The 22,915-nt window shown below is 35.6% G+C and overlaps 1 protein-coding gene across 1 annotated transcript in view; it reads right to left on the bottom strand.

Annotated features, from left to right (window-relative positions):
* Nucleotides 1–22,915, bottom strand: part of GFRAL (GDNF family receptor alpha like) — a 45,213-nt gene that overhangs the window by 6,204 nt on the left and 16,094 nt on the right. The gene's annotated exons all lie outside the window — the stretch shown is intronic.

Genomic DNA, 22,915 nt, shown 5'->3' with positions numbered 1-22,915 from the left:
AGACTGATACTGTTGCACATATGTAGATAGCTGAGGTCCTCATGTGGGTAAAGGGTAACAAGAAGGAACTAGAGCAGTAAGGTATGTAAAGTTTGTTTCTAGTGAACATCAAAGGTTCAAGTTTCCTAGTGCTGCAGGTACCTGTTATGTGTCCTTTCCTGGCAATGTCCTCAGCCAGAACACCCCAGTCTCTTGGCAGCCTCAACATCTAGACTATGGTTGAGCAGTAGATGTAGACCTGCAGGATGAGTGTAGTTGAGACAATTTACAGCTTCTTTTGGAACATAGAGCTTTACCCTGGAGCATTTGCTTAATGATAAGATCCCACTGTTGTTCTGCTTTTAGCCTGGGTGGGCATAAGGCAGGTATTTTGCATATTACAGCCATAGGCTACAAATTGTAACTTCTATCTGTTTAGGCTCCAAATTTTCTAATTTGAGAGGTACAGGCTCAAAATAGTAATCACCTAGAGTTTTCCAGTGGTGCCCTCCCTTCTCCACTATAATGCCCATTTTTTAATTCCTCAATGTGGGCTAGTATTCAGTTAACAATAGCTCAGTACAGCAGTTGCCCTTCTCTGGTAGGTTCTGCTTCGGTATCCCTCCAAACAGTCAATTACTGTTTTTCCTACCTCTTTCCATTATGCCATTACTCTTAATGTATGCAATGTTTGTTGCCTCTGTTTAGCTGCAATTTAGTTGTTGTTGTGAATGTATGGAAGAGATGGGCTGGCATCTTTATTCTCATGCCATCTTATACTCTTCTTTTTAGTGACTTTTAATTATAACTTTGATGAGAAGTTACTCCTAATTTTGACTCAGTTCAACACAAATATGAAGTCAGTCATAAACAGTCTAGTAAATAATTTCTTTAATGATGATAATGTTGGTGGGTTTGAAATGTAAAGTGAAAAGTGAAACTGATAAAACTTCCACTTTAGAGAAACTTTGCTGTTCTCTCTTATAAGTGCCTTGGATATGTTGAGACCTGTGAATCTAAGTATCAGTAGATATATATTTTAAATAAATATGAGTGTATCAAATATTAGGATACTGTATCTGATGACAAATTCTAACAATTGACTTTGCAGGAAAAAAGATGAGAAGCTCTATGACCAACAGCTGCTTCTTTTCAGAAGTCAGCTCCTTGCAAGTCAGTGTTTGAAGTTTATATTAGGAATAATCAGCAGAAAGCACAGGAGACAGACTGTTTTAGATCAGTAACAAAGCTCTCAAGGGGACCAGGAGAAACAACCCAATATAAAAGTTAGAAAAGTAACTAAGGACTTTGTTATTGGAAAACCCATTCTCAAGGAGTCTGAACTCTAATGTAACCAAAACATTTGTGTGTGTGTGTGTGTGTGTGAGGTTTTTTTTAAATCCCCAGCTCATATATTAGGTTATCAAATATTTATAGAAGTCTGACCTTCTTTGGAACTTAGGAAAAATCAACCTCTTCTGAATATAAAAGCAATACAGGAAGAGCTTGTGATTTTTTTCCCTTTTTATGATTATAAAATAAAATTTTCTATTCACTATAAAGTTGGAATGGAAAAATTGAGCTATTTCAAATAATCCCATTTTTATAACAGTGGTCCTTCTTGGGAGAACTGATTTAATCAAATTTAACATATAGGTTTCTAGCAAAACAAATGATCATAATAAAATTTCATATTTAAATCAACTAAAAATCAGGATGAATAACTTGTTCCCTTTAAAATTCTGTCATTTAGTAACATTTTAGGCAGATTCAAGAACTAAATGTAAATACATGTAAGTATACAGTATATTCACTGATTATTAAATAATACTATTCCTTTCCTCTATCCCTAAGTGCATTTGGTCTTGTTACTACAATTAATCTCCACATAAGAAAAACAGGCATTACTTTGACAAATAAGGTTATCTTTTAGATATATAGCAGCTAAAGTAACTGTTAACCATTTACCTAGCCCCCCCAAAATCCTCTCACTCACTAAATTTCACTCACATGGTATTCATTAGCAAAGTTATAATAGATCAATGACAGAAATGTTAGCTAATGATCCCAGTGAAAATTTTAATGTGTCTAGCAATCACCCCACAATCTTAAATATTGCACCCAAGGAGGATACCAAATATCAGTTAGAGAGATTAATGTTATAGCAGGTTTCTTGGCTACTGAAGCCCATTGGAGATTCCTCCCCGCCCCCCCACACACACTTTTATAAACAATGAGGTTTACAGTATTTTATAACCATGCAATTAAAGTTGCCAAAGTTAATAACCAGCCTCAGTCCCACAACCATCTGCTATATTTATAGATAAACACTGTCAGTGACTTGTTTATCTTAACTCATGCCCTAGAGGATTTAAACACTCTTACAACTATATTGTAAAATACCTTTATATTTGATGGGAAATCAAGATTAATTACAACCTTATATTAAGAACAAGTACTTTCTACAAATAAGCACCAGAGATGTGATCATTTGTATTTTTTTTCAAAGCAAAATACGTATACGGCCATGACTGAGAGCTAATGGATACTAAAACTCTACTTGTATAATTTATACAAAACAGTAAATGCATTATAAAAAAAATGTTGGTTAGATACAGATAATGGCTTAAATGTGTCCGAATATTTGAAAAAATAATAATAATAAATACCGAATATTTCAAATTAATAAACCTTCAGTAAAATTGTAATTGAAGCTTAACTCTGAAGAATCAGCTTGGAAGGAAAATTATGATGAAAATTATGATAAAATATAATTTATAGTTTTTTAAACTTAACTCATTATGTACACAGATAAAATTGTATTGTCTTCTTTCATTTAAAGAAAATGAATGGCAATATCTTAGTAAGGGTGAAAATTCAAGGATAACCTATTTGCTTACTAAGAATTGGTGCTATTTATCATCCTTAATGTATTAAAATCTTATTTAGTCATTATTGTCTCATCTGAATATATACAAATTCCCAATCTGGAAATTAATTTTTAATTATTTCACCTAATTATCAGTGGTGAGATTCCAAATATTGAGAGATCTTCATCATTTGTGTATGATAGCTTCCATGCTTCAAAAATTAAACTAAATAATGACTTGTTAGAATATTCATACCATGCATCAACAAGGTACATTTATTTACTTATTAACAGTTGGTAAATACTGAATATGTTAGTCTTAGTGAAAGCTCCATGAATCATATGTAAAATATACCTTATAAATACCACCCAAAAACCATGTAAAGCATTTTCAGTTTTCCTATAGTGACAGGCAAAAATTGAACTGAAAATAAAAGGAACAATTATATAGTGAGAATTGTTAAATAAGAAGCTCTTAACTATAGTATCTGCTTGCAAATGCTCATGCTTATATGTTACTGTTGCTGATATTCACAATAAGAAAGGTGAAACAAAATTTGATGACTAAAATACCTGAAAGGCCTCACATACATCTGTAGTGCATTTTGTTTTTCACACACCTTGAACTATGTTCATCAATTTCAGGTAATCAATTAATCAACCACTTTTAAATTGACATTTAACAGAAATATTAAAAAAGTGAATGCTGGGCCCTCCCTGGTGGCGCAGCGGGTTAAAGCACAGCACTGAGAATCTGGGGCCACTTCCGCATGAGTTCGATTCCCGCCTGCCGCCTGCCCAGGAGGAGACCACGCTGCTTCCCTCGGCAGTGTACTTTGTCGATCTGCCTGTTCTGCTCCCCACTCTGTCTCTGGTGAAGCCTCTCGCCGCCGCTGAGCCTCTGGCCTGTACCCCAGTTCTGTATGCACAAATAAATAGATAAATCTTTAAAAAAAAAAAAAAAGTGAATGCTATAATTTTCCAGGTGGCTATATAAGACTAAGATATCAATGGGCACTTTTTCTGTTTTTACAGATGAATAGCTAGCTTTCCAGAGCATTTACTAGGCAAAGTGCATACAAAGAACAATTCATAAAAGACCAGTGTAACTATTTAAAATCAGACTTGTTTATTACTTTGGTTGCTATAATCTATGTCTACATCAATATAATCTGATTCTTATATGAAAATTTAAAGTAAACCTACTTTTAAAAGTCTGTCCATGTCTGGAATGATTTTTTTTTTTTAAGATTTATAGATTTATGTATACAGAATGGGGTATAGGCCAGAGGTGCAGAGGCAGTGAGTGGATTCACCAGAGACAGAGCAGTGTAGAACAGGCCAACTAACGAAGTACACTGCTGAGGGGAGCAGCGGGCAGGTCAGGAGAGGTCTGTAGTGCCATGTGGATCATCTCTGGGGCAGGGATCAAACTCACACTAAAGTAGCTTTAGCTTCTTAGTGTGTGGTTTAACCCGCTGCACCACGAGGGAGAGCCCACGTCTGGAGTGATTTTAATGGAAAAAAGTTCCCAAAATTGAGCAGTAAATTTTACCTTGAATTACATTGTACTGACACTAAGAGAACATGTAAGAGGACAAATTTAAAAAAAAAAAAATTTGCACTACATTTCATCAGTTTCATAAGTTAAAGTTTTCATATATGATAGCTTTACTGCACACTGTATTTTTGATGATAAAGTATATGTGATAACTACATTAATGGTCCATATAGTTTTCTGTTATCTCCATTTGTAACTGAATGATTCACTAATGTCAGCCCTTTCAAAAATGTGTAAGATTCTACCAGGATGGCTTACACAAGATTTTCAAAGGATGACTGAAAACATAAGAAAAAGAGGTTGGGGAAAAAAACACTTTGGAGAGATTTCATGTCGTTTGGAACAATGAGGTGGTTCAGAAAGTTCTGTATGTTACAGAGTTTTAAAATGGGAAAACATATGTAATTGCAGATCTCTTCCTTGCACACTTATTTGCAAAACGTTGAGGGAAAGTTGAATATAAAAGTGTGATATGTACATAGTTACTTTCCTTTAGTAATCTTTCTGAGAAATTATCTAATTTGTAAAGAAACATGGCTATCACAATGCTATGCACATATAATTGTCTACAGCAACAAAGGATATATTAGCATTTCCACATTTGAAATGGCACATCTATAATTATGAAGAAACATGGTTTGTAATATATGCTCATATAATTTTTAGTGCTTTCTTCTCTTTAACTAACATTAGCCAAGTGTTTTCATAAAAGTCACATATTCGTCCCATATTATCAGCATTTCTCAAAATGTAAATTCAGTACCTGAGTTGCAAGGTACTGCAAGATTGAGTGATTTCCCACTCAACAAAAATGTGTTAATGATCTTTTTTGACTGGTGATTGTTACATTTCTTTTCTTTGGAAGAGCCAAGAGTAATTGATCACTGGGTTAGAAAGTATCAAAAACAAAGAATTTTGAGAATTTCTCGCAATTTCAGTTTTCTCATTGAAAATGAGTTTAGTAGCATTCATTTTTTGAGGACAAAAGTAAAAATTAAAACTGATATTAGCAAAACAGTTTTTTGGGGGAGTTCCGTGACAATGTACATAATTTTAGGGAGGAATGAAATGGAAAACAAAGAAAGGAGATAGGATTCTTTTGATGGCAATTTTTCTTCTTTCCTTTCCCCTTTCTTTCCTCCCTCCCTTATTTTATATCTTTGGAAAAATCATCTTGTGCCATTTTCTAAGTTAGAAACCTCTGTCATTTTTTTATTTCAGAAACTTGGTTTCAGGTGGACATGGGAAATTCAGCATGTTGAGGGAGGTTCATCTTTCTCAACCATGTTCCATGAAACACTAGTTGTATAGAATACTTTTACGTGTCACACATAAAATGTCCCCAAATTAAAGAACTTAGGAAATTCTAGATTAGACAAAATAAAATGAAATACATACTCATTTTGCTGTGTTTTTTTTTTTTTTTAGTTTTTTTACTATAAGAGAAGGATATACTTTATTTTCTCTGTGGGTTTACCTAGAAAACTTTTACCAAAAAAAAAAAAAAAAAAACCTTGGAAAACAATGGTATATGAGTTGGATAGATAAATATTTATAAAGGTTGGGCTCACATAGATGTTTATTAAAGTCTCATATTTTTGCTTAGTTAATAGAAAAGCAGAGAATACCATATTGGTAACAGTTTTCTCCATGAATTTAGGCCCTAATTTATATTTCTTCTATTAAACAGATACATACAGCACCTGGCAGAACAATTTCTCTTGTTCTTTGTCCCTGGAAGTTAAACAAATTTTTCACCCTATAGTTGGGGAGATTCCTGACCTCCCAAATGCTACTCCTATTGCCCCTTAGAGAGGCTGGTGTGATGCAACATTAATTCCACATTTGCTTCCAGATAACCTGCCATTCTTCACTTTCTCAGCAGTTTCTCTTGGGAGATGGGGAATTTAGAATCTGTCCTCTATCCACTGCAGGAGAGCCAGAAAGCTCATGGGTCATTTGTACCAAGTCACCTATAAATGTTCATACCACACAGCAGAAGCTATCATATTTGGACCTAAGTAGAAATTTCCCAATTAAGTAATTACTTTCTACTTCAAAACTATACCACTCAATCATAGAGAGTATTGGCTTAATAATAATAATGGTAATGATAATAATAATAATAATAAAAATACAAATTTAAAAACCCCTCAAAGCTGGCACTATGACAATCATTAAGATTTTACTGGTTGGATGACCACACTTCTGTGAAGTTCCCAATCTCTATTCAGGTAGGAAGAATAATATAAGTGATAAGTAGAAGAATCAACAAGTGATACTTAGAAGAAAGGTAAACATTTGAAGAATGGTGGGAAATGAGACTGATTTGCATTCTGGGTGTCCTTGTAATCAGACAAAAAAGTTTAGATTGGGAAGGATGAAAGCAAGATTATGGGAGTGCAGATGTTTTCTACACATATAAGTAACACAATCAAGGCAACATTGGAGAGTTAGTCTAGTCATGGTGTGTACGCTGATTTGGTAGAGAACTCTACCACGGAAACTCTAGCAGCAACTTAGGCATGAGAAGATGAAAATAAGAATAAGTGGTAAGTACTGAAGTAAAGAAGTTGAGTGTAAGGATACATGGAAGGCTGAATGATGCAGAGTATAATGGAACAGGAATTAGAATGAAATATGAATCAAAACATATTTTGCTTTCCCTACTTTCATTTTAGTCAACTTAGTGAGAATTCCCCCATCTTTAAAATGGAATGCCACAAAATTTCTACCTAAAAATTAAATACAGGAAGAGAATTTGAAACAATGATTTATGTAAAATAAATGCTTAATAAATTATCTCACTATAAATTTTAGTTGACATTGAAAATGAAGATATCAAGTCAAAGATAACTCTCGGGTTCTTGAGATCACTTGATATTATAATACAGCTTTAGTATGAAAGATGAAAGAAGAATAAAGAGAATAATACTTGTTACCTGCTTTCAACCTGACAAGACAGAGAGAAGAACATTGGTTCTGAAATGAGAAGATTCCCCAACACAATCTTAGTTGAGTCATCCACTAGCTTCAGTAACCTTGGGCATGTTAATTTAATCTCATTTAGTCTCATAATTTTCTTTTTTTTTTTTTAAAGATTTATTTATTCATACAGAACTGGGGTACAGGTCAGAGATGCAGAGGGTGAGAGAATTCACCAGGGATAGAGTGGGGAGCAGAACAGGCAGATCAACGAAGTACACTGCTGAGGGGAGCAGCGGGCGGGTCAGGAGAGGTCTGCCGCGCCATGTGGATCTCCTCCGGGGCAGGCTGGGATCGAACTGGTGCGGAAGTGGCTTAGGCTTCTTTTGCAGTGCATTAACCCACTGTGCCACCAGGGAGGGCCCTAGTCTCATAATTTTCATACATATAAAGGGAATAGGATAAATTCTATTTTATTGCACAAGGATTAATTCCTCTTTCATGGTAAACGCATGTGCAGCCATGTGTTACCATGTGACTCAGAACATCACTTTTTGTGGAGCATTTATTGCCCTACTAACACTGGGTTTGAACTTGACTTGAGTTAGATAAAAGCTGAACATATTCAAGAATAAGCTTAAGAAGAGTTGTACTCAATAATAAACTTGAGTGATTTTGTTGTTTGTTTTGTCTCTGCCATGATATGCCATGTTACAAATACTATTTCTTTTTGTTTTGAAAAAAGATTTATGCATTCATGCATACAGAACTGGAGTACAGGCCAGAGGTGTTAGGGGTGGGGGTGTTGAGAGGATTCACCAGAAAGAGTAGGGAGCAGAATGGGCAGGAAGATGAAGAACACTGCTGTGGGGAGCAGTGAGTGGGTCAGGAGAGGTCTGCTGTGCCATGTGGGTCACCTCCATCGCTGGGGATCAAACTTATGCTGAAGCAGCTGGGGCTAGCTTCCCAGTGCTGCAATTTAACCAGTTGTACCACCAGGGAGGGCCCAATACTGACTATTTCTTTAGCCTGGGTGCAGTAATAGAAAGTGGAGGCTTAGCATCTACTCCTTCACAATGGCCTGAAATTAGCAGATAAGAAATCAATCTCTGTTTTTGTTAAGTCGCTGAAGTATGAAGATCATACATAACAGAATAATTTAGCAAAATTAACTGATTTGGGGATAATGATATACATAAATAAAAATTTTGACAAAGAGTGGGTGCTAAATAAATATTAGCACTTTTTCTTTCTCATATCTATCAGTTCAATTGTATGTAGATAGAGGGATAAAAAAATTACAGAAAAAGGAGAATGGAAGAGAGTGGTCTTGAGGGAAGGGAACAGAATAATAAAGAACAGTCTTCACCTTGAAGATAGTAATCTTTCCCTCCACCCCATTTGGGGGGAAATTAGGCAACAGAATACGATTTTATTATAATCTCCCCTTATTTATTATGCATCAGTACTGGTTTCAAGTTCATTTCAATCTCAAAAAGTATGAGATACAACACCATTATCTCTTTGGGGATTTAAATTATACCTCAATCACTTAGAGCAGATAATTTTTATTCATAAATGACTTCAGTTTGCATTATAACACAAGATGCATTTTCCAGATGTTTTGTCACTTTAGATAAAACTACAAAGACATAATGAAAATTGCAAATACAAATAAGCTACTAGTAAAAGTAGACAATAGAGTATAGTGAGGAATAAGATAGCAAGGTGGAAAGAAGCCAGCCTTTAGCTTGGCTGCAAGCCACAGATTCAAGTTCCTCTTCAAAAATTTGCTAAATATATGACATGAAGTACTTTTTTTCAAAATCTCTTTTTTGCCCACTTTCCAATTCCATTAAATGAGGATAATTGGCTTTATGTGGCTTATTGTGAGGATTAAATGAGGCATCACATATAAAATAGCTTGCAGAGGGCAGATATAAAATAGAAGTCATAATTTTTTCATTAAGAAAGTATGTTTTTGTGATTGCATATAAGTATTAAACATGGAGCATTTAATATTAAATATCCTTAGGCCTCATCACTAAACTTTTGGTTTAATCGGTTAAAGGGGAGGTGAGGGTACAATACTAGATATTCACACTCTCAGAAAGCTCTCTAACACACTTGCAATGCTCATTCAGGATGAGGAACCATTGGTGGAGCATGGAAAACACAAGATTTTGGAGATGAAAGAAAGAAATCAGATGGTAAATTGAATTATGGTAGACTTTGTGGAGTAGAAGTACTTAAGAAAAAAAGAAGAGAAGAGGTTGGGGAGTTTCATTTAATGGATACAAACCTCTGAAAAATCAGCTATTGGTGCAGGGGAAAAAATAGAAATAGAAATTACTAAGCCAGTTTCATCAATTTAAGGAGAAGTTAATTGGATTAGTAAGAGATGTTACCACCTCAAAAGTTCCCTTGCAGCTTCCTGGAAGTATTAAAAAAAAACAAAACCAATTAAAGCAACAGGTTTCTATTGTCAGGGAGAAGAGCATGACTGGGAATTTGTATAAAAGAACAGTGAGTGAAACTGACTGAAGGAAGCAGCTAGCACACAGGAGTGTTGGAAGGAGCTTACAGAGTTCTAGCCATATGTGTACTATGCATTTGCAATATAATAACTACCATGTGTACTTTAAACAAAATATCACTCTCAGTTTGAGCTGTTGTACTGTGAAGAGTGTGTGTGTGAATAGGGATGTAGGAACTGAATCATGACTGGCCTGGAATCTTAAAACATCAACAGCAGCATCTTCCTACACAGACCCAGTGACACACAGCAGTGCATCACTAAGATGAAAGTCCTGCAATCAGATTTATTTGGTTCCTCCTTTCAAAATGTCTTGAATAGCATAGCCATACAATCAAGAACTAATGGGCTCTGGCTTCTTTTTGTAGCTGGGCTGTTTTGGAAGTTTCTGTCATACTCTTAGTCTGGCTACCTGGAGGTGCTCCTAATGCTGTAGTAAAATATCAGTCCCAAAGTGCTGGCAAATTTTAGCATAATGGGAGTTGGGAAAGCCTCAAGACAACAAAAGGAAAACATCCCACCCTAAATCAAAAGTCCACATAAAGGAAAAAGACACTGAGGCATGGTCTCTGTCACAGAAACACACTTCTATTGTATCAGCAAATACTCACATCATGACACTAAGTAGCTTTCCTCCATTGCACTTTTTTTTTTTTAATCTAGTTTGGAAACTGCATTGATTTGTAACAGAAACACCAAATATTTGCTTTCCAAAAAGTATTGATTAAGAAAAATAAAATTATTACCATGACACCCCCCACAATCCACCACAATAGTCCATAGTGTTTCCTCTCCTCTTTGTTCTCGCTTCCTACCCTCTGGATTCCTTGGCTCCATAGTGAGCTTTCAAGAGTAAAGTGATTAAGTTTGGCTTTATCTGACCCTGGGCTTAATTGCTCTGTATTCCACCTATAAGAGATACCACCCAGTATTTGTCTTTCTCCTTCTGATTTATATCACTAGGCATAATCCCTTCCATTTTGCTACAAATGGTATATTTCTTTTTTGATTTCTGAGTACTATTCCACAGTGTCACTATACCACATCTTTTTAATCCATTAATACATTCTGGGGACTTAGTCATTTCCATAGTTTGGGTATTGGAAATAGTGCTGCAATGAACACAGGAGTGCAAGTTTCCCTTCAAAATAATGTTTTTGAGTTCTTTGGGTAGTAGCTATAAATGGAATTGTTCGTCACAATGACTAGATGTCAAATATTAGCATATTCTTGCAATTTAACAATTGAGATCATATTTACTGATTTTTGCCATATGTTTAAGTAAAGGGTTTTCTTAAATCCATGAAGAAAACTTTAGAAGATAGTCTGAGACAATCTTATATTAACAGACAAACAATTGTCATTAGTAGTATATCTGAAACAATTTTCTATTCCTTGCACACAAAGGAATAGAAGGGATCATTTAAGGAAGTTTCTGAGTACCAAACTACTGATATTTTTTTTTTTTTCTGAGGAGTCCACCTTTAAGATGATATCCCAACACATAGGTACCAGGGCAATAACTATTAAGTGCCCACATATGGTGTTTTATGGGAATACATCTGATGCTATTATATTGTTGTCACAAGAATACTTGGCTCTTTAAGGCAGGAATACACATGCTCATAATAAATGGTTTTTATGACTTCACATACACAATCATGATGCACAGAATGTATAAAGGAAAGACTGTTTATTTTATGCAGCTTTGGCACTAACTTCACTCCCAATTATAGGTAACAAGGGGATTGTATGAAGCCAATGAAAGCATAAGAGTGGAAAATGGAAAAGATAACACTACGTATTCACATACTGAAGCCTGTTACTGTTCAAATTGTAACAGTATTGTTTTGTTGTTTTATTTCCTTCCATGATCTTAAATTCTCCCTCCTTTTCTAGTAATGCCAAAATGTGAGTTGTTTCACTCCTCAATGTCAACTCTTTAATCTTTCTTTTTTGGCTCAGGGCAAATGACAAAATTAGTCACTGATGATTCATGCCATCTTTCATGTTCAGTGGTAGGCTCGCCCCCACCCCCCTTGAACTACACCTAAGTCTTTCTGAGTAGAGTGGAGAGAAAGTGAAGTTAGGAGATAGCTGTCCTGTTGTTTCTATTGAGGGCTGTACTTCAGTACTTCCAGATTACAGCCGTGTGAAACATTTTCTGCAAAATAGAAAGCCAAGCCAAATTTGCTGGGCTTCAGGTCTGCAGACAAAATTTAAACCAGCTGGATTTTATTGGGAACTTTTGTGTGCAAGTAAACCTAGCAGTGAAACTAAAGCTGAAGTTTGTCTCCTCTGGAAAACGCTACATCTTTAGGGCCTATGCTCAGTGCCTGTTCCCTTGAGTGGAAGATCCAAAGAGAAACCTGCCATATCACTCCTTAGAGACCTGATTAGAATCTTAGCCCATGGCAGTGAAAAATGCAGAAATGATGCCTATTGAAGTCAAGTCTTTAGCCAGATAAGAGCAAACTGTGTCTCTTTCATTAAACTTATTTTCCATTACCCATATGATAATAGCTAATGATTCCCTAAACACACGTCCAAAGTACAAAGTCAACAGATATGCACACATGTTCACTTAAAAATAAACTCAAACAGGTTTGGTAAATAATATCCAATTTAGGTCCTCCCTGGTGGTGCGGCAGGTTAAAGCACACTGAGAAGCTAAAGCCACTTCTGCATGAGTTCAATCCCCGCCTGCCCGGGAGGTGACCACATGTGCCTGCCCGGGAGGTGACCACATGTTGCGGTAGACCTCTCCTGACCCGCCTGCTGCTCCCCTCAGCAGTGTACTTCGACAGTCAAGCCTGTTCTGCTCCCCACTCTGTCTCTGGTGAATCCTTTTACCGCCCCTGCACTTCTGGCTTGCGCCCCACTTCTGTATGCATAACTAAATAAATAAATCTTTAAAATAATAATAACAATAGTAACATCTAATTTATAGGATTTGGAGAGGACAAATTCCACATTACATTTTCAGTGTTCCTTAAGTTGAAATGATTGTGTTTCTTGACAAGAAAAAAGTCACTTTATAGATTTTAAAAAATAACTATTAGGAGCAAGGTACATGCCCTCTCGGGAGTGTTTAGTGAGTCTCGGATACATTATTTATAAAGCAACTTTAGTAAAACAGTATTTAAAGGAAATCCAGTACTAGACAAAACCCATTCACTACAAATATCAATTTAAAATCTCTGAAATAAATAAGTATATTCTCAAGGGCAAAAGAAGAAATAATACAAAATATCTTAAATTTTTAGTATAATTTAATCTTAGGAAGAAAACATTTTTTCGCAGACTACCAGTCGTTTTAGCTCTCAAAAATCACATTATCCTAAACAGCCCCATACACAGGGAGTGGGGAGGTCCGTTGAAAATATACTGACCCCAAAGATACTGTCGTCATCTAATCCAAGAGCATTAAGGTCTGTTTTGTATTCAGAGAGCATCTATTTTTGTGAAATTATTTCTAAAAGCTACATGTGAAGTCAAGGAGATGATATAGCTGATTCCCTGCATAATGCCAGCTGTAGTCAGGGACTGGACTTGCTTCCTCAGCTCTGGCTCTTTATAATACAACATTCTGCCTCCCAACAAACAGGCTCTTCAAGGATTCTCTTGTAATACACATACATGTTCCCTGGGAAAGGTCATATTTATAATCAATTGATATTCATAAATTTCATGATATTAGATAAAAGCTAACATCACAATTTCTGGCACCTAAAGCTGCTTGCTGAAATTCTGTTTCTATTGCACCAAGTGTGATTTGGCCCTCTTGCTAACTACTGGATGCCCCAATTTCTTGTTGGATAAAAGAAAGAGCACAAACTTTATGGATTTCCTATTACAGCTCAGTTAAACAAGACATAGAATGAGTAGATTAACATCTCACAACTAGGGAACACTCAGTCAGGTCACAGGACCTTGAGTAAACAAAAGACAAGTTAGGGTTAATGGCCTGGGAACAGATTTAAATTGGTAAATGATATTATGAGATGTTTATAAAGCGCTTGTTTTAAGAATATTGTATCTCATTTAGCTGTAGTTTTCTCCATGTTATCATTTCTAATATTGAAATAAGGTTGCAAACAGAACTATAAAAATATTCCCTGCTGGGAGTATAATGGACCAAGCAAGAAAATAATAATAATGAACAGCTATATACCAGAGATATTTTATGGGGGTGGAGTGGGGAATGGGATCAAAAACAGTGAGGGGAGGGAAGTGCACTGGACTATGGTGATGGCACAGGGTGATTTGATGATGGGAAGCCCACGGGGATTACAATTGAGATGAAAAAAATGTACAAAATGATGTAAAAATAAACTATTATTCCCTGCTGTTTGGGAAGCATAATTTTCAGTTTCTTTGAGGAAGGTAAGAATGGACTCAAAGAGAACCCCACTTGACAACCACTCTCTGCAGAACAAGTGATCTGAAATGTAGAATTAGGTGCACAAAAGGAAATCTCTGCTGTATGCTGAATCTCAAGTGATGGCACTGTTCTGATGTATTCAGTCCTGAGAATTTTATCCTCCAAATCACTGGTTATCAATACCTAGAGCAAAACTGTGAGGCCAAGAATGGTTACCGCAGGGATCCAAGTTTATATTTTGGTGTTTATAACATGACAATCTTGGTACTAACACATCTGGGGTGTATTAATAATTATTTATACTTAATAAAAGACAGGCATCACTATTCTTTAATCAAAACCAGTGCTTCTTTTTATATTGAGTCTGAGAGTGTTTTATTTCATGAAAAGAAATGGAAGGTGATGAGATTTTTGAAAGCAAATTGCAACACATTTAAGAATCCTTATTCTAGGGATGGTATCTCGAAAAACCAATGTTGAGGGCCTCCTGGTGGCACAAGGGGTTAAGACATAGCACTATGATGCTACCCATGGCCACTGCAGCACAAATTTAATCCCCAGCAGGAAGCTGACCCACAAATGGCACAACATACCTCTCCTGTCTTGCCTGCTGCCCCCCTCAGCAGTGTACTTCAGTGGATCTGCCTGCTCTGTTCACCACTCTGTCTCTGGTGAATCTTCTCACCCCCTGCAAGTCTGGCCTATACCCCAGCACATGTATGTATAAATAAATACAAATCTTTAATGAAAAAAAAATAATTTATCTCTCTGTATCTTAGTTCTTCATCTATTAAAAAAAAAAAAAAGTTGAAGCTCCCCCAGTGGAGGTTCCGAAAGCTATACTTATAGAGACTATTCAAGAAAGATAACATCAGTAGACTGATTCATGAAAGAATCTGAGTACTCTAACTTAGTGGTTCTTAAAGTGTGGTACCTGAACAAGCAATTTCTGGCACACCTGGGAACTTCTTAGATGTGCAAAATCTCAAATTTCACTTCATATTTAGTGAATCAGAAACCCTGGGATTAAGGACACAATCATCGAATTTAACAAGCCAGATGACTCCCATGCAGTTAAAATTTGAGAACCAGTACTTTAAGTCACTATCTCAAGAAATGCTTTTTAGGAAATTATAAGTACATCTGCTTGAACTCCTTTGTAACAGTAATACATCTAGTCTCCATGAAGAACAAAATACTTGACTGAAACAAAACATTGGTGTATTTTTCAGTTTTTGTTATATATGCAATGTATAAATTTTTTGATGTATGTATAAATTTTTGATGTATGTAGATGGAAAGGTAGACAAAGAGAAACATAGATGCATACAAACCAACCTAAATTAATTATTTTTCCTTGAGACTTTATTTTAAGTCCATACTCTTCAAAGTGTTATCAGCTGGGAATCTTTCAGAAATTCACATCTTGGCCTATCCCAGAGCTACTGAATAAGAATCTGCACTTTAACTGAAAAGGGTATGATTCTTACACATATCCAAGTTTAGGGCCAACTGCTGGATACATAATGTGCCCTAAAATCATTCAAAAATATCATAATTCGGAGTCACTGCATCTAAGAAAATTTGACACCTTTGTTCTTCTAGCAAAGACCATCTCTCATATTACTTGTATAACATCATTATGATTACATAAAGTTATTGAGTTGCATAAATTTTAAATCCCTCAAAATCCATAGTAAGAGTTGATATATACTGAATTTTACTGTGTTCCTGACATATCTTTACATTTATTATCTTATTTTATCTTTGTCCCAGTGCTCTGGATTAGTACTGATTAAATTTTCCATTTCACAGACAAGAAATTGAAGGAAAGAGAAAATGAATAGCTGGTTTCCAGTCACTCACCTGGTAAGTGATGGAAATCTTATCTAAACCCAAATAAGCTGGTGCACATTGTCTCTTTAAGGCAGGATTCTAGTAAGGTCCTTCAGCACTTCCAAGAACTGCATCTGATTATTAGTTTCACTGTTGATGATTATGGTCTTCAACCAAAATGTAAGAGTAGGGTCGTGAAATAAGTGAGTGGAAGAAGTCATCGTGTTTGTATTTTAGGTTTGAAGTCCAGTAAAAGAGCAATACATTGATTTATCCCTGAGACTCATACCCAAAGAAATATCCAAATTATAAGCCTATAAATTAAACAGCATAGAAACCAAAAGTTAAAGAATTTACCTTGGGTCTGAATTTTTACTTTGGGTGGTAACTAAAGTCAATATAAATGAATGGTTTATTTGTTCTGATTATTCTTTTCATTGCTAACTTATAACACACGTGTCTGTTATTTAAAGAATTCAAGAGTTTGCAAATAATGAAAAACAAGGCCCTAAAGGAATAATTACTAATTTCTAAGAGGAAAAACATACATTTATAAGTGAGTGTCTATGAATTTGATGAACTACAAATTCACCATGGAGCCACTTTAATCCAGAAAATACAAAATACTGAACTATTTAGAGGCTATGTTATAAATATGAATACAGAGTAGAGAAATGTGGTTGAATGTTCCTTGGAAAACCAAGAGACTTTTTTAGCACCTGGACTGAATTTGAAGGAAACTGGACTTGAATTAAAGTTTTGTGTAGAAACCAAGAAAAAGTCAGTGGTTTTGGCTAGATGAAGTGATTTATTTAAAGCCAAAACTTAACATAAAGCTCCTGAAAATACTAACTTATATGAATTGACTATATGAGAAATAGGTGTGTGTGAGTGTGCGTGTGAGAGAGAGAGATTGATTTGCAATAGAAATGTATTTTGTGATTTAGTTATTTCACTGTTATAGTTATATAACTAGCGATTAGATGAAAAAATAAGAATTTACAAAAAGAGCTTGAATCTGTATTAATCGTTTTATAATCTTTAAAACTATTTTGCTAACAATAATTGTGATATTTTATGCTGTTTAGACCTAAATATAAAACTATATGTCATGCACCTCCATACTTATATGTGTGTGTTAAAGTACTCTCTATTAAAATAATCACTAATGGTACCTTAATTTTAGATATAGACATTGCTGGAAATAGATAGACAAAATGATGTAAGTCAAGAGTAAATGCAGCCAAATAAATAACCTATCCACTGAATGCAGGCAAGTAATATGAATAAAAATTTTACTGGTAATGTTGATATCATACACAATATCTCAATAAACAGAGGTGAGAAACAGGACTACAAAAGACAAACTAAGTGGTAGAAATAAGTACAAGTTACCTATTTCTTTCCCTAAACTGCTATATAAGACTTCTTAATAAGTTTACACACATTTTAGAAATTAATGCTGCACAAAATTCAGCTAGTTCTACAAATATATTAGGAAAATCCTCTCCATCTATATTATGCGTAGGCAGAGCTAACCATATGATATGGATCATTAAAGGCATAGACACATATAAGAGCAAAATATAGGATAAAATATTTACAGTATAGACACCTCCCAGGAATCAACCATAAAACAGTTTCTATTCCTTAGACCTTTTGAAAGTAGTTCAAGAGTAAAAGTGGTAGAAAATAAAGTGGTTTGAAATGTTTTTATTAAAATGGGCAGTAGCAACTAGTCTTTAAAACTCCTAATTCTTCTGCTCAAATATTTGAATTGAAAATTCCAGCTAAAGTGGAAAAACAAATTGTGAGGCTCTTAATTTGGAAGCTGTATTATTAGAAGAGTTCCAGTAAGGCAAAGAAAAACAATGGTATCCAGAAGACAATGCTGCCCCAAAAGTGGAGTAAACATTGGCTCATTCATTCCTTATTTCATTCATTCATTCACTTTTATTGCATGGCTAATATGCACCAACTGTGTCTTTAGGCACTGGAGGGAAGCAGACCACCTTGAGAGCTGTGTGGTATTAGCCTTGACTTTCTGAACACAGAAGGTTCTCATTTTCTGAGAGGTGTGAATGAAAAGAGGCTCCGGGACCTATGACTGGAGACCAGGTTTTTCCCACATGAGGATTAGAGCAATGGCTCCCAAAATTAGATGAAAATCAGAACCACAAGGGTGAGTTGTTTTTTTCTTTTAGTACAGATTTCTGAGCTCCACCCCACACTCACATAGTTGGAATGACTAAGGCTAGGATCACATATCTATATTTGAAACCAATGCTCTAGGTATAGCTAAGAATTAGCAAGTTTGAGAACCAAAAATTCAACATTGATCTTCTTGGTATTTGAGGTCTATGTTCATTATCAACATATTCTTCACTAATAATGCAAAGATTTTTTTTTTCCTAATAGAGTTGAGGAACCAGATGAGTTGAATGAAACATTCACATAGAAACTCCTAATATGTATGCAGATTTTTAAAATATCTAAAAATCTAACATTGTCCAGTCTGAATTCAGAAACAAAAACTGGAGCTTTTTAAAGGCAAGGTGAGTGAAGCAGGAAGTGGAATTGTGTTATGGAACAAGCATTTTATACACATAATTATCATCCAATGCTGCAAATGAACAACGAGTTTCTGCAAGTCCAAATAGAGAATCTTATTGCAGAGTCCTCAGTTCTAGGGTCAGGCTATGAGATCTATAGTGGAGGACCATTTACCATTTAAAATACAGCTCCTAACATGCTTCTTGGTATTAACAAGTCTCTTACATAATTGGCTCCTGGAATGGTGAAAATAGCTGTGAATAACAACTACCATGCCAAAAATTCACTTAGAAGCTTAGAAATCAATCACATTCTATAGTCCAACTACAGAGAGTTTAAAAATGCAACTCTAAAAAGATATAGTCTAGAGTAGCAAATGGAATATTTCACAATATCTAGAAATAATTATAACTAAAGCTAGGTGAGGAAATTTAATGAGCTGTTATTTTTATTAAAATAATAAAAATATTGTATTGAAAGACATCAAAGAAAATCGACACCCATGTATTAGAAGGTTCAATGTCATTTAAAAATTAAGACAAATGTCTGCAAGTGGTTCCAGGGTGGGGAGTGGACAGATACTGAGCACCAAGGTAGGGTTGGGAGCTGAGAACTCATCTGCCACAGGGAAATGGCAGGAAGCTGGGGTGCGTCTGAAATGAGATGCCAAGATCCCCACCTCTACTCCACTGGACATCATTTGCAAACACCAACTTAAAGATGAATTAATCTTTAATTCATTAATAAGGAACCCCCTCTCCTACTGTCTTGGTGATCTCTGAAGAACATGCAACCAAAAGCTCTCAGTGCTTCTGTGCATGGAGCTTAAAGTGACAGCCTGGCCAGAGCCTGTTAAATTGGCTCCGCTACTTGGGTCCTGTCCTCATATAATAATTTTCTTATTTCAACAGGCATAATAACTTTTTATCTTTTGGTTATTCTCATAATCAGTAAAGTCAGACTATTCTAGAAAATACCTGCGTGTCCATAAGAATACACATGGTGGCCCTCCCTGGTGGTGCAGCGGGTTAAAGCACAGCACTGAGAATCTAAAGCCGCTTCCGCATGAGTTCGATTCCCGCCTGCCCGGAGGTGACCACATGGCGTGGCAGACCTCTCCGGACCCGCTCGCTGCTCCCCTCAGCAGTGTACTTCGTCGATCTGCCTGTTCTGCTCCCCACTCTGTCTCTGGTGAAGCCTCTCGCCGCCCCTGAGCCTCTGGCCTATACCCCAGTTCTGTATGCACAAATAAATAAATCTTTAAAAAAAAAAAAAAAAGAATACACATGGTGCCATATACCAGAGACATTTTGTGGGGGTGGAGTGGGGAATGGGATCAAAAACGGGGTGGGGGGAGGGAAATATACGGGATTATGGAGATGGCACACGGGTAATTTGGTGATGGGAAACCCGTGGGGATTACAATCGAGATGGGAAAAAAAATGCACAAAATGATGTAAAAATAAACTTTTGTAAATAAAAAAAAAAATACACATGGTGAATGCTTAAGTTAGTGAAAAAATAATGTGATATGGAGGGTCCTTAAAAAACACTTCAAAAAGGGCCTTGCTGGTGGCATAGGATTTAAGTTTTAGTGCTATCATGCTCCACTAATGTGGCTGAGTTCGATCCCTTCCAAGGGGTTGACCCACATGGTACATCAGATCTATCCTGTCTTGTCCCCTGTTCCCCTCAGTAGTGTATTGTAGCAGATCTGCCTGTTCTGCTCCCCACCTGCCTCTGATGAATCCTCTTACCACCCCACAAGCTCTGGACCACCCCAGTTGTTCAGTGCATAAAAAAGTCAATCTTTAAAAAAATTAAAATACAGTAATATTCTATTTCTTAAGCTGAATGGCAGATATCATGACTCCACATTCTTATGTTATAAAAATGTCTTTAGTATGAATCACTTCAACAACAAATATTTTAAAATGCAATGAAAATATCCAGTTGAGGGGCAAAGGGTTGAGTCACAGCACTATCAAGCTGTTGGCAGTCACTGCAGCACAAGTTCCATCCCAGGCAAGGAAGGTAACCCTAGATTCTGGTAAAGTGAGCAGAAGTGGAAGGACTTTGGAGACATGCTGTAAAGATCTTTTTGACAAAATATAAAATGGAGTAATATAACATGTCAGAAGGCAATGGTCAGACAGAATTCATTCAAAAATGTGATTGTGCCACATCCCAAGTTTTTAGGGTTGGGGGAAAGATTTATTAGAAACAGCCAGCTTTGAGGATTTGGTTCTTGATTTTACGTTATCCTTGTCCTATTAATCAAAGCTGTACGGTCAGTTTGCAAATTTTGCCTTTTCTTGACCTTTTATACACTCTTTATCCTAAATATAAGTGAAACTATCCACTATTTCTATTTCCTTTAATTCTATAAACCTGTCCCTTGAAATGCCTTTTAGTAAGTAATTTTTTATTTATTTATTTTAATTTATGTATACTGGAGTACAGGCCAGAGGTGCAAGAGCTGTGAGAGGATTCACCAGAGACAGAGTGGGGAGCAGAGCGAGTGGACTGACGACTGACATGACCGCTGCTGAGGGGAGCAGCAGGTGAGACAGGAGAGGCCTGCTGCACCCCGTGGGATAGAACCTGGGCAGGGATGGAACTCGGAACTCATGCTTCTTGCTTCTTAGTGTTGCGCTTTAACCCAATGTGCCACCAGGAAGGGTCCTAGTAAGTCATATTTAAAAAAAAACTTCATAAGGTTTTTTCTTAATAGATGTGCTAAAAAGTGAACTAGTTTGTTTTTCTAAAATATTACAGGGTACACCAATTTTTATGAATTTTAAAATTTTATTTCTACTATTTCTCCCTCAACATTATTTTCTGTGTTCAGATATAATTATACTATGGGCTCTATCATAGTAGCAAACGCTATGAAAATAAAATATGATAATAAATTTAAATGCATAGGAAAAAGCAGTCTTCAAACTATAATTAAATTGTTTGAACTGGGATTTATAGAGAAATTATTCCCAAGGAACAGAATTATTACTGATTTGTAGAATCTACTTTTTTGCCTTTTTTCCTAGATAGTACTAATAAATAACCATAATAATGCAAAGGTATATATTTCTGTTGGTTTATTAGCAAGTTTCTTCTGTAATATTTTGAGTCTTTTATAATACGTACCTTTAGTTTCAACAGAATGAACCATCTCATATAATCAGAAAGGAAAATATATAGAGATATGATTCAATATAGATAATGCTCCAGTTTTCCACCTTCTATCATGATTTCAATTAAAATACATGCATAGTGTTAATTACAGCATCACAGAAATTTGGCAGAGTTCTGTTTGAATCAAAACCACAAACTGTTTATTATTGAATATACAACAAATCACAAGCTTGAGCTTAGTTTAATGTGCATCTCTTTAGAAGCTGTCAATAAAAAAACAATTAAATGTATTTATCTGTATATAGTTAAGTAGCTATCAATATAAATCAGAAAGGGTCCCAATGGACTATGGGTACTGTGGAGGTAAGTGTGGCATGTTATTATATATCTAAAGAGATTTGAGCCTCTGTCTCTGATTCACACATAGTATTGTAAACCAATATTACCTCAACAAAAAATACATTTTAAAAAATAAGAAAACCTCTAAAGATACATGTGTGTATGTGCATGTATGTATATATGAGAGATTTTTCATAAATACAAAAATTTGTTGTGATGAAGCAGTAAACCCCTAATGTTTCTTTCTGGAACAGTGTCTGAAGGCTTGGTAGTTACAAGTAAGGGTCTATCTTTTTGACTGTTGAGGAGTATACACTTGTATATATGTGCCACATCTTCTCGATCCACTCGTCTATCCTGAAACAATTTGGGTTGTTTCTATCTCTTGGTTATTGTAAATAGTGCTGCTGCTTCATACAAAGGTAAACTCATGCCATTTGTGGTAACATTGATGGAACTGGAAGAGATTATCCTAAATGAAATAAGTCAGAAGGAAAAAGATAAATAATATTCATTTTCGCTTATATGTGAAATATAAAGAAACCAAACAAAAGACAAACTTTAAAACCAACCCTTGACCATAGATCTAAAGCAACCAGCATAAGAGGAGAAGGAATCAGAAAAAGGAGAGGGGTAAAGAGTTGGGATGAGCACAATAGACTATGGTGGAGGATTATGGGTGATTTGGTGATCACGCCTGAGGGAAATAATTCTTTAATGTAAATAAATAGATAGATAGATAGATAGATAGATAGATAGATAGATAGATAGATAGATAGATAGATAGATAAATAAATA

The sequence above is a fragment of the Condylura cristata genome, unplaced genomic scaffold (genome assembly GCF_000260355.1).
Source record: "Condylura cristata isolate star-nosed mole 26May11 unplaced genomic scaffold, ConCri1.0 scaffold00001, whole genome shotgun sequence".
NCBI classification, from domain to species: Eukaryota; Metazoa; Chordata; class Mammalia; order Eulipotyphla; family Talpidae; genus Condylura; species Condylura cristata.
The sequence above is the reverse complement of the archived record's forward strand: the minus strand, read 5'-3'. Positions and strand labels throughout refer to the sequence as shown.